Source organism: Elephas maximus, chromosome 4, assembly GCF_024166365.1.
Source record: "Elephas maximus indicus isolate mEleMax1 chromosome 4, mEleMax1 primary haplotype, whole genome shotgun sequence".
Classification (NCBI taxonomy): domain Eukaryota; kingdom Metazoa; phylum Chordata; class Mammalia; order Proboscidea; family Elephantidae; genus Elephas; species Elephas maximus.
This window is the reverse complement of record NC_064822.1, coordinates 57,880,884-57,894,132: the sequence shown is the minus strand read 5'-3', so window position 1 is coordinate 57,894,132 and position 13,249 is coordinate 57,880,884. Positions and strand designations below refer to the sequence as shown.

Here is a 13,249-nt window from a genome sequence, read left to right as displayed (position 1 = left end):
CTCTTTAGAGTTCATAGGGCTAACCAAATCATAATTACACTTAGTGGTCCCTCAGGTATTTCAGGACAGTGGTCCTAATGTCATTTAAACCTTTCTTATTGAGGCCCATCATGCTGAATTTTATCAACTATATTTTTTAACACTTCTTAGGAGAAGAAGCTTACATACATAATTAGAAGAGGGAAATGCTTAGCAATTATTTTCTTGATCTAGAGGAGATTAAGTAGAAAGGAAAGGAAAATTGTAGTTGGGTATAAAGAACTTGACAAGATTATAAAACATTGCAAAGGCCTACTGGTCGAGGTTTCAGATTCTGTCCAGCAAGTTCTTTTGAGAAGAGAATGAATAAGAGCTGGTGGATCCATCTGAATGATTCATTTAGAGTTGTGGTTCTCAGACTCTTGGTATCAAGACCCCATTACACTCTTAAAAATCACTGAGGCCCCCAAAGAGCTTTTGTTTACTTGTGTTATATCTATTGATTTTGCCATATTAGAAATTAAAGCAGAAATTTTAGAAGTATTTATTAATTAAAAAATAACTTCTTCAGAACAAAAATTTTTCGAGAAGAGCAGCATTTTTATATATTTGCACATTTCTTAAATGTTTGATCTACTAGAAAAAAAAGGCCACATATTCTCATATCTGCTGCATTTAGTCTGTTGAAATATGTTGTTTTGGTTGAGGTGTATGACGAAAATCTGGTCTCATGGAGATATGTAGTTGGAAATGAGAGTAAGTCACAGACTCCTTGGAAGGATCTTGAAGACACTCAGGCGTCTTCGTACTACATTTTGAGAACCACCATTTTAGGTCTTCGCTATGCAAAGTGTAGTCCATAACCATGGTCACGGGGAACATCTAGCTCAGTTGGTGTAACATAGTTTATAAAGAAAATATTCTACATTCTACTTTGATGAGTAGTGTCTAGGGTCTTAAAAGCCTGCAAGCAGCCGTCTAGGATACTCCACTGGTCTCACCCCGTTGGGAGCAAGGGAGAATGAAGAAAACTAAAAATACAAGGAAAAGATTAGTCCAAAGGGCCAGTGGACCACAACTACCACAGCCTTCTCCAGACTGAGGCCAGTACAACTAGATTGTGCCTGGCTACCACCGACTGCTCTGGCAGGGATCACAATAGAGGGTCCTGGACGGAGCTGGAGAAAAATGTAGAACAAAATTCTAACTCACAAAAAAAAGACCAGACTTACTGGCCTCACAGAGCTGAGTAATGAAGTCATTCCTGAGGTTCACCCTTCATCCAAAGATTAGACAGTTCCATAAAACAGAAGGAGACTAAAGGGTCCCTCCAGCCCAGAGGCAAGGATGAGAAGGGGACAGGAAAGCTGGTAATAAGAGACCCCAAGGTCGAGAAGGGAGAGTGTTGACATGTCCTGGGGTTGTTAACCAGTGTCATAAAACAATATGTGTACTGTTTAATGAGAAACTAGTTTGTTCTGTAAACCTTCATCTAAAGTCCAAAAAAAAAAAAAAAAGGCATAGTCCCCAGACCAGCCATATCTGCATCTCAGAGCAACGCATCAGAGCACTTGTTAAAAAAATGTAAGGTTTTGGCCCTATCCCAGACCTGTTGAATCAAAGTCTGCATTTAACAAGATTCATATGCCCATTAAAGTTTGAGAAGCATGAGCTGGACCAGTGATCCCTTCTGGTCCCTTCCAGTTCTGTGTGCCTTATTTTTGGTTAGATAAATAAAAAATAGGCTAGGTAATAAAACACCAAAATGTTATTTGAATAAATTACTATTCCATCATTCATAGAACTTTTTTTTTTTTTTAACTAGCATTGGTGTTGTTATTGTTAGTTGCCATTGAGTCAATTACAATTCGTAGCAACCCCATTTGTGCAGAGTAGTGTTTTCAAGGCTGTGACCTTTTGGAAGCAGATTACCAGGCCTTTCTTATGAAGTGCCTCTTGGTGTGTTTGAACCACTAACTTTTTGGTTAGTTGTTGAGTGCTTAACCTTTTGTGCCAGCCAGGGACTCCTTTACTAACATTGTAAGTATCCAGATTGACTTAGAAATTTAACCTTATATAATTTCATTTATTTTCTGCATTATTCTGGAGTTGCTTTCTTAAAAAACGCAAAATAACAAGGCATTCTGTAGAAAAGATGGAATAAAAAGCTTGAGAAGTTCATTGGATCTGTGTTACATCCTTAAGTTTCTGAGGATATTTCAGGTGGCAGTCACGTGTGCCTTATTTTTCCTCTAAACTGTGAAAATTTGTTCTTTGTGATTTACAGTCCATTATTGTTCACTGTCAAATACTATACTCCTTGTCTGGGAAATGCTATCTTGATATCGGCAATATCCATTCCTATCTTCTGGCTTCCAGTTAAGAATCAAATGGCTTTGTTCTTTGTTATATTGTTACTTTTCTAAAGTTTCCCATTTAGGGTGCTTAGATAAATGTAAGGTATTTAAATACATGTCTAGATGATACAGTGATTGATATAATTATGTAAGCAATCGTGATGACCCTGTTTTGAAATAAGCCTTGAAGAATTGTATTTCCTCTTAAGTCAGCCTGGAATGTCTGTAATAGCTCAGGTCTAAAGAGCACAGAACTCTAGTCATTTGAGCCATGTGCTGTAGTTCTTGTTTTCTTTTTAATTTAATAATTATTCACTTATTTAACAACTATTAATTATGTATCTTTTATGTGTCGGGTTGTGGATATAGCAGTGAGCAAGATACATGCTTCAGTGTCCTCCCAGAGCTTTCACAATCTTATGGGGAAGGTTGAAGCAATAGTTACATTAGGGTGATGCAGGTGGATGTTATAGATGTGAATAAAAACCCATAGAAGGTTTTAATCTTCTTGAGAGAGTCAAAGGTAATCTTCCTGAGGAAGTATGTTTAAGCTATGACCTTTATTGACTTGGTATGCCAGGGATGCTGAGAGTCAACTCAGTCTGAAGCAATGAGCCAGTAGCCTCATTCCTCTAGCGCTCCTTACCTAGGATACTTGGAAGAAAGTCCTTCCTTTTTTTATGTTCCCAGCATACTCTACTTCTGTTTTAGTAATTATTAGAATGATATTAACTATCCCCCCTCCACTAGAAGTGAGCCTGTCAGTGACAGTTTTCTTCTTTCCCCCCCCTTTTTTTTTTCTTTTCTTACAGATCAGTTCATTACTACATGTCTGACCCTGCAGTGGTACACTGCCATGTAATAATAGATGATGCAGTGCCAGACATTGCATTAAACACTTGGTATATATTATGTAACTTATTTCTTCCAAAACCCTGCCAGATAAATACTGCAATTATTTACGCATTTAAATAAATAGTCTGAAGCCCAGAATAGTTAGCTCAAGATTACACACCTAGAAAACCCCAGAACCCCTGATTATATCAAAATGCCATACTGAATCCATAAATGTTTTATTGCAATGTCAATATGTGACCTGAGGGCATTTTAACCTTTCTGTGTAAGTGCCCATGTGAGGGGGTAAACATTTTAAACTACTAGAGTATGGTTTAATGTTATGTTCTGTAGTGCACTGATAAACTCTGTGTCATTGTCGAAGCAGTCATTCAAATCTCAAGTGTAACTTTCTCAGAGGCCTTCTCTGCCCACCTTGTCTAAAACCACATTCTTAAGTATGCACACACCTTACTGCTATGTCCTCTACTGCTTTTTCTTCATAGCTTTTATACAATCTGACATATTACTGATATTTCTTGTCGTTAGGTGCCATCAAGTCGGTTCCGACTTGTAGCGACACTGTGTACAACAGAACGAAACACTGCCGAGTCCTGGGCCATCCTCAGAATCATTGTTATGCTTGAGCCCATTGTTGCAGCCAATCCATCTTGTTGACGATCTTCCTCTTTTTTGCTGGCTCTCTACCAAGCATGATATCCTCCTCCAGGGACTGATCCCTCCTGATAACATGTCCGACGTGTGTGAGACGTAGTCTCACCTTCCTTTCTTCTGAGGAGCATACTGGTTGTACTTCTTCCAAGACAGATTTGTTCATTCTTCTGGCAAACCAGAAGATACTAGATACTGATACTAGATATCTGTACCTCAGTTGGAATACTTGGTCTGTGGTTTGGGGATTTTATTTTTCTTCTTTGCTGTATTTGCAGTGCTTAGGGACTGGCAAGCAAGAGACATTCGGTCATTATTTGTGAAATGTACATATAAATACAGGAACTGTAGTGGGTGAAACAATTCTATGTTGCCTATGCAGGTAATGGGCCTTGGAGTTTGGGACAGCTTGGGTTCAAATCCCAGCAATGTTGTTTTCTAGCTGTGAGACCTTGGGTGAGTTATTTAACTTCTCTGAGCCTAAGGTGTTTGCAAGGATTCAATGAGAAATGCACGTAAAACATTGCAAAGTGCCTAAAACACAGTTCTCAGTCAGTACTTGTTAGTGCCATTATTATCATTAACCTCATTATGACATGCTGCGTAATAAAATAAGTTGTCTCTTTTTCTATTCTTTTAACCAGTGACATTCAGCAAATTGCAATAATTGAAATGTGTTTAATAAATTTAACATAGTCAAGTTTTAAATGGAAGAGGGTAAGCTAGCATTTATTTGCAATCTTGCTTCTTGAAATCACTTTGCAAAACTCTTTACATATACTTTGTTATTTTAATCTTTTGAATCTTGTTACGTAGATAATATCTTCATTTCACAAATAAGAAGATAGGCTCAGAGATTAAGCATTTTGCTCAGGGACACAGAAGAAAATAGTAGTAGAGTCAGAAAACAAGTGTCTCTAAGATGATACTAATTCAAACCTTAAAATTTTTTCCATTTCCTTTTTTTTTTTAAACCTTTTTTCTAGGCCTCAAGGAAAAAAATTGGAGAGTATAATAAAGTTAGGGCGTATGTGTAGCATAAGACTGGTATCACAGGTTTGAGGCCTGTGTACACGTTCATGCACCCTGTTATTAAGGGAGAAATCTTAGTTGCATATTCTATTTGTGATCTTGACCCAGTTATTTTGAAAATTTATAATATTGGTAACAAGAAGATCCAAGTAAGAGTAGTAATATACTTAACCCAACTCTTGGCTGCTATAAAAGGATAAAAACTACATCAAGCGGTGGCATCAACTTTTTATATGAAGGACTATGCATTTGAGGTTGGAGCAATACACAAGCTTTCATGTATCCAGGAAGTAATGAGCCTTGGGGGATCGAGGTAAACTAATTTCCTTTGATAGAGCTAGCTGGGTTTGGTAGGGAGTTTGAAGAGGCTTGTTTTCCAATGGGATCATAAGGCATGTTCAAATTCCTGTAAACTAATGGTTCATACCAGTAAGAATCTGGCTGAATCCAACCCCATAACAACCAAGTTAAATATAATTGGGTTTTTAAATTACTTTGTTTGTGTAATTTGACTTTGTCACTGATTCCTTTAGCCTTTGGGCTGTAAGGTTTGAACATTTTGTCTGGAAATAAAAAGAATTAAAGCAGTTAGGTTAAAATTCCTTTAGTTTTTATATAACAGGTTACAGCTCACCCTACTCTTTCACAGAAACAAGTGAGACTGATTCCTGATTAGATAGGGCTTGAAAAGTCAAAAACTTCGTATTTATTTCTTTAGCAGTTGAAATTTTTTGTGCTGTCAGAGATTTATCCACTGGAATTAGCTGGAAGTTTTGTTTTGTTTTGATAAATTTTATTCTTGCGTCTACCCAACAAGTTTAAATTAAAAATATAAATGAAAACTTTACGATTTGTAGGGCTGTATTTTAAACTTTTGCATGAGTTTCAAAGACATTTCATTGTTCTGTTATGATTTCATTAAGATTAAAGGTGATAGTTATGGTTGCCATTCCCAATTTTTAGGTGCTAAAAAGCAGTTATGAAATCCATATGTCAATTTCTCAGAAAAGCTGATTTTACTTATCTATCCTGAATATTGAACTATACCATAATTCACAAGGAGGTAGACTATGGAGTAAAAACTGAGGATGTAGAAAGGTGGTCTTTATATTTACGTACGTTTTACTAGTACTGATTTTCCTTGTATCTTATAAATAAAATACATGCTAAATGGCAAACAATTATTATAGATATTTTGTGATTGCTGGCTTCTCATAATGAACTATATATGATTTGAGGTATACAATGAAGGAAGCATAGGAGTCAGTTAGCTAAAAAGGGGGGGAGGAGAAAGAGTATTCTTGTCGGTGGAAAAACGCATTAAGCATTTGGTGAACAAGTAACCACCTTGGACTTATTTGGAGAGATTAGGGTAGAGAAATAGGTAGAAATTGAATTGTAAAAACTTTTCACACCAGAGTAATTTAATTAAAAGTATAGTAACATTGGACTGAACTTTGGGAAATCTGGATTCATTACCCACTGGAATATAGACTTACTTATTCTAGGTGCTGAATATATAGCAGTAAACTGTGCCTGGTGGTACAGTGGTTAAAAGCCACGGCTGCTAATGAAAAAAAAGGTCAACAGTTCACATCCACCAGCCACTCCTTGGAAACCATATGGGGCAGTTCTACTCTGTCCTGTAGGGTTGCTATGAGTTGGAATCAATTTGACGGCAATGAGTTGGTTTGTACTAGACTAGACGCTCCATAGATACCAGTTGAATTAAAGAATGCTAGTTTTGAACATGGGCCACAATTTTTTCATTTCAACAAGGAAGGAGTCTCTCTCAGATTCTTTCTAGATCTGTGATCCTATTACCATCTTGTAGAGAACTGTTAACCATTTTTGAGTGGGGCAGTGTGAGTTAAATGATGTCAAATGATTGGAGATGGTTACATGAAGTCGAATGGTTGAACTGGCCACAATATAAAAAATGAATTGTAGAGAATGGAGACAGTGAGGCCCATCTTAAATTGGTCTAAGCTTAAAGAGGTGAAGTGTTGATAATCTGAACTCTGGTGGTCACAATAATAATGCAAAGAAGCAATGATTTTAAGAGATAAGAAAGAAGCTAGTAGAAATTCATTTTGCCTGGCCAGAGATCTTTGGCTATTGGAGGAACAATAGAAGTAATAGCAGTAGAACAGTTCACCAGCTGCTTTAAACATTTAATTTTGTTTAACGAGCTCATAGAGCGTATTAGTACTTAAATGTTGTGGGAGAAGAAGCATTTAAGAATGACAAAGGTTTCTATTCTGAGTCGTGGAAATAATGATGATACCATTGAAAAAAATGGGGAAATCCCAAGAAGTGCACTAACTTTGAGAGAAAGATGAATTAGAGTTTAGTCATGGTAACAGTTATCTTTGGGGAATGGCATTTTTATTGTATATAGGCAATCCACAGGTTAGGAACATTCAGTTTACATACAACCTGTAGTTACAGACCAACCTCCATAAAGCCTATTATATTAAAAATTTGAGGTACATACGGTGGTTCTTAATAACAAACAGGCACTACTTTTGCAAAATGCACCAAAAATTATTATTATTATTACTGTATTATGTTAAAGATATCTTAGTGTATCTGGAAGTGTTTCTTTAACGTTACACTATATACTAAGGTAAACATTTGACTAAGAGACTTTAGATACAAACCATATCTGACTCTTCCAACTTACATACAAATTCAACTTAAAGGTAAATTTACGAGCAGAGCTTGTTCCTAATCCAGGGACTGCCTGTGTATTAAAAACTCTTACTTTGATTTATAGAAAAGGATCTTTTTATAGAGTCTAGTTATTTGTGCCTACATCATACCTTTGTCCATAAAAACTACTTAATTTTTGTTTTGTTTGTTTTTGCTCACTAGAGTTAAAAACCTCCACATATCTGTAGATGAACTTTATGAAGCAGGAAACAAGGCACCTGTTTTTCTAGCTTTGCTCCCTAACCGTGTCTTATGCAGGTTTGCTCAAACACTTAAGTTAAAGGTAATGCTAGACCACATTGCTGCATTTCTGACCAAACACCTGATACCTTAGACTGCCTACTTAGAAGTGTTGAATTGTGTTGAGCCAGTCAATGATAAATACTTTGAGATTGACCATTAGAATTAGTACTTATTTCTAGCCTTCAGAGCAGAAGTATTTTTACCAAATAGCTTGCAAACCGTTATCTTATGCTGCATTGAATAATTGAATCCTTAGTTAGTCTCCACTATCTTGAAGGGGGAAATTCAGATTTACCAAATTAAAGGAATAGGACTTTATTCTGTTAACCCGTTGTAACAATGCAATGAGCAATTCTTTTTCTACCATCTATTTTTTTTATATTCACAATGCCATGAAGAAAAACATACTCCTTAATCATCAGAATCAAAGTAGTTGTTATTTGGGTCCCTGATATCTTCCTGGCAAATGGAAATATCTTTAGGTAAATATGCATGTTGAGGCTTTTAATACAAGGGAGAACGGGAAGAATAAATTCTTACTGTTTTTGTATACTAATCACAGCAGTTTGTTTTTTAAAATGTGTGAGAGAGTGGTTAAGACATAGCTTAACATTACCACTTGTTAAATTAGGCAAGCAAAGAAACTATTATGCCCTTCTTTTCAAGTCAGTTTAAGGGTTATTGTCAAGGTCACACAGACTAATGTAAAAGAGGTTGAACTGAGAATGCAACTCCAGTTTTTTGATTCCTTGTTCCCTGTTTTTTTGGCTACATTATTCTGAGTTTACACTTTGGACACTCAATCCCCTTTTTCTTTTAAAAGCACAGTTTCAACATGATTAGGGGTAAGAGGATGTTTAGATAAATGAATTTCTAGTATACATACAGTTAAGCCTCCAGGATAGGTTTTGATGTCAAGGAGGCTGAACCTGTGAACATAGTGGGTGGAGCTTTTGAGCACATAAAGTATCTCATTTTGCCTGTCCAGGGATCTGTTGCTGTTGGAGGAGAAGCAGAAAGAATAGTAGCAGAACAGTTTCCCTGCTGTTTGGCATGTAGTTTTGTTTAAAGGGCCAATCTAGAATTAAAGTAGATTGTTGGCTGATCCGAGCAAACTCATGTCTGAGAGTTGGGGAAGCATGGCTGGTGTTAAACAAGAAAGTATGCTTCAGTCTGACTTTAATCTCCGTCTTCCTTATGCTGTGGGCTAATTTACTCTGTTAATTTACAGCTTATCCATTTTCACCTTATTTTCTTCTTAACTGTAACAAGTCTGTCTTGCATTTTCTGATGGATTTTACAAAGAAAGATTTTTGCTCAGTATTTGTCATCGTAAATTCTCATTGCTGCTGCTGTCCTCAAAAGGATTGTGTACATGAGGTATGTAAGACGTTTCCATATATACAAAAGATATATTGTTGCCATTCGGTGATATGTATAGAAAGTTTTACTTTAAGTACTAAAATTGTTGACATCAAAATGATTTAAAAATATTTAAAGTTCTGTAGTTGACTTAATTTCTTTTTTTAGTTGCACAGAAAATGACCCAAGAGCAATTGATAGAAAAGAATAAATTAAGTATTTGAGGCGATTTCTTACACTGTACTCTGTGTAAGGAGGAGGGAGGCTTTTTTCTCAATTCTGAACTGTTAGGAAAAGATTTACTTTTATCAGGAGATAGTTATATGTTACCCTAACTCATTTAAGCTTTTAAGAAGCAGATTCCAATAATTCTTAAAGAGCTGGAAAATTGAACCAGAGAATTGTCTATTATGACTCACTTTTATTTTGCCAGCAGTTTAGTTGGTTGAATCTATACTGGGCAAAATATGCATACAAAGAATTCAAAGGAAAATTCATACTCTGTTAAGTACATGTGTATGATTTTGTTATTTTTTTAGTTTATGGGCTACATGTATTAGAAACATAATTTATCTTATATCAACTCTTGATGTACTTTTGAGGAGTCACAATAGTTCATTTTTTTGGATAGCGCGTAAGAGTGTGTGGAAGTGGCATTTGTTTTTGTTTTAGGAAAACACAAAATTTTATATAAGCCTAAAAGCGTCTTAAATGGATATACATTAGACGTTCAAAAATTACTTCTGTTTAATGCAGATAAATATGCTATTCCATGTCAAAAAAACATAATCTGATGGTATTGCCTAACTGTGAGTCACAAAGTAAGGCAGGAATATTTCTAGAGCCAGTGGGTTGCTGGCTGAAGGGGGGGTAGAGTAAGAGGGTTGTGTTACCTGTACTAATTAATTTTGTTCTGTGTAAGATACTAGCCCAGTTTGTCTACCTTAGCACTCTTTTATTTTTTGTAAGAATTTTTAATCTTATTTGGAATAGGTCAGCAACACTTTACCTTTATTGGTCAGAATAGGACTAGAATAAGACCAAGAACCAAACCCATTGCCTGTGAGTCAATTCCAGCTCATAGGGACTCTACAGGACAGAGTAGAACTACCTCATAGGATTTCCAAGGAGTGACTGGTGGATTCAGACTTGCCAACTTTTTGGTTAGCAGCCAAGCCCTTAACCATTGCACTACTAGGGCTAAATCAAGGGATAAAGAAAAAGGGTGACATAATCACATTTGGAGGATCATTGGGCTCTAAGCTGAACATCTTCTGTTGAAGTAAATGAACTAAAGTAGGATGAAATTGTTTATCATTAAAATATTTTCTGGTACTTAAAATCATGTTTTAGGATAATCTAGACTTTTTTTTAATGTAAAAAATTATCAGCTATTTTCAGAATCAAGTGAGTTCTCTCATCTCAAGAAGCCTATGGTTATTTGATGAGTATATAGAAACTGTAATTGTCTTTATTTTAAACAGCTTTCTGTTAGATGTCCCAGATGATTTTTCTGTAGGTCGCTTTCAAGGTCAGTGAGGGTTCATACTCATTCCAGACATTCTTACTTGGTCATCGTGTTTATATTCCCTATATATTCTTGCTCCTTTTCAAATTTATACAGAATATCTCTGCTAGGTATTTTGATAAACCTGACTTATTGGTGGTGACTGACTGGTGAAATTTCTTAAGTTAGTATCGCAGCTCTTGAAATTATTTGGTATCTAAGTGGGTAGCAGTAAATAGTTGTAATCTTTTAACACCAGCTGCTAGACTAGTAAGGTGTGTCTCAGTTTTATAGGCTTCCTTGGCACCTACAATACATTTTTTTAAAGCAGCGGTGGCATGTTAATGTGTTATATATCATTGGAATGGAATTTTCTATACCAAAGTCTTGGCTATAGATTGGGAAAACAGTAACCTAGTAGATTTAAGGTTTGTATAATGCACAGTTACTGGTTTTGCTGTCATGTTCTTGTATCTCTTTGTTCAATTAGTATTCCTATTTGTAAAGTCAAAATAGAATTATTTATTACTAAGGATAATCAAAGATTTTATTGTAGTAACTTGGGATTGACAAATACCTCATGAAAATGGGTTCATTGTGGATCTTGGTGATTAATTTCTGAAAGAATTCATTTAGTTTTAGCCCTATGGTCGTTGGTTGCCCACGAGTTGATTCTAGCTTATGGTGACCCGTGTGTGCAGAGTAGAACTGCTCCATAGGGTTGTCAAGGCTGTGACCTTTCAGAAGCAGATCCCCAGGCCTGTCTTCTGAGACACCTCTGGGTGGATTCTAACTGCCCACTTTTCAGCTAGTAGTCATCGGAATCGACTCGACGGCACTGGGTTGGTTAGTCAAGCATTTAACTGTTTGCGCCACCCAGGGACAGTTTTAACTCTAAGTTTTATGGTTTTGGTGATTGTCATTGATCTCCAAGGTGACCTTAGGTCAGCAAATTTAATAATTCACAAAAAGCTTTCAACTTGGGTATCAAATTTGATTCCAGCTGGCCTGAATGTAGGTAGGTAAGTTGGGCAGGTATTATCCTCGTATGCTAGACAGGGAATCTTGGAGCTCAGAACTTCTACTTGCCCTATTCACGCTGAGTTCAAGTCTTCTACTGTTAAATCCTTTCATCTTTCCAATTCTAGATTGAAACAGAAGAGTTTTAACATGCTGAATGCCTGCTTTATTAACTTAATTTGTTGACTTTTACTGCCAGTAGACCGTATTCCTCTAGAATTTACATGCTTAGGGAAGAAGTAACCTTTTTCCTCCTCATATTCTTTATTCTCTTTATCTACTTTTCTGTAATATTTGGACTGTCTTTACATGCAAAGGCCAACCATGTATGAATGTTCAAGTTTACCAAGGAAGAGACTTTCAGATAATTTTCTGCCAATAGTGAATGTTTTAATATATAGTATTTTAGTTCTGTCCATTAATGTTTACTTCATACAGTTTTACATGTTTATTGTAGAAAACTAAAAACAAATACAAAACAAAACCTTCAGTTTTTCCTCCGACCAGAAAACTTTGTGCGTGCCATCCATTTTTTTTCTTAAAACAGTCCTTTTTTCTTACGCCTGAGTTTGAAATACCAGCTTGCTTAATTAAAGTGGCTTTTTGCGTCAGCTGCATTTTTTTTTTTTTTAATTAGAATTACTATGTGAAGACAGACATATTGGGAAAACTTAGCTGGATTTGGAAAAATAAGAAGATTAAGAAAAATACAGATAGTGTTCCTTGTAGTCATTACTCAGATATGAACCTTTTAAATTCATAGATTTAACTCTTTAGAGTCAGCCCTGCTACACAATCACTTGCAGTGGCAGGTCAGCCTTAGGAGTAAACTGCTCCAAATCAGGACTTTTGAATACGACCGTGAGTAATTGATGAGGGTTTTCTAACTACAACTCTGGTGTATTTAGAGCTAATGATGTATTTCATTTTGACTTAAGGAGAGATTGCATGCATTTCTGTGGCTTATCAAATTACAGGCAGTCCTTGGATTACAAATCATTTAATGTTATGTAAATTTGCCCTAACTTTGAAACAATTGAACCAGGCCCTACTCTCAAAATTCTTCATCACAATCACCTTCACTTGCTGCACATGGCACTTTTAAATCGTTGAAAAGTCTTCCAGCCTTTTCTTGCACTAAAGTAAGGCTAAGTAAGAACCATATGCACCTGTTCCGACTTAGTTACAAATTCAGTTTAAAAACGGTAAGACAGGAACGGATCTCCTTCGTAACCTGGGTGGGGACTGCCTGTATTATCACTAATCTTGTTTTAACATGTCTTTGTCACTGAGACTATAGTTAGAATTTATATATATTCAGTAACTTTTTTAACACCCCTCCACTCCCTGCTTACTGTGTTTTATATGTTTATAGACTATGGTGCCACTTGGGCATCATATCATTGTAGCTACTTCAACTGGTCACATAGATGAGTTGGGAATAGATAATAAGGCTTTTTTTTTCTCCACCCCCCTTGCAGTAATATTTTGTTGTTCTTATATCTTGTATATGTTTTCCATGTATTGC

General features: G+C 36.0%; 1 protein-coding gene across 7 annotated transcripts in view; it reads left to right on the top strand.

Moving 5' to 3' along the window:
* The window catches only part of WNK1 (WNK lysine deficient protein kinase 1), a 157,527-nt gene that overhangs the window by 91,611 nt on the left and 52,667 nt on the right, over positions 1-13,249 (top strand). The gene's annotated exons all lie outside the window — the stretch shown is intronic.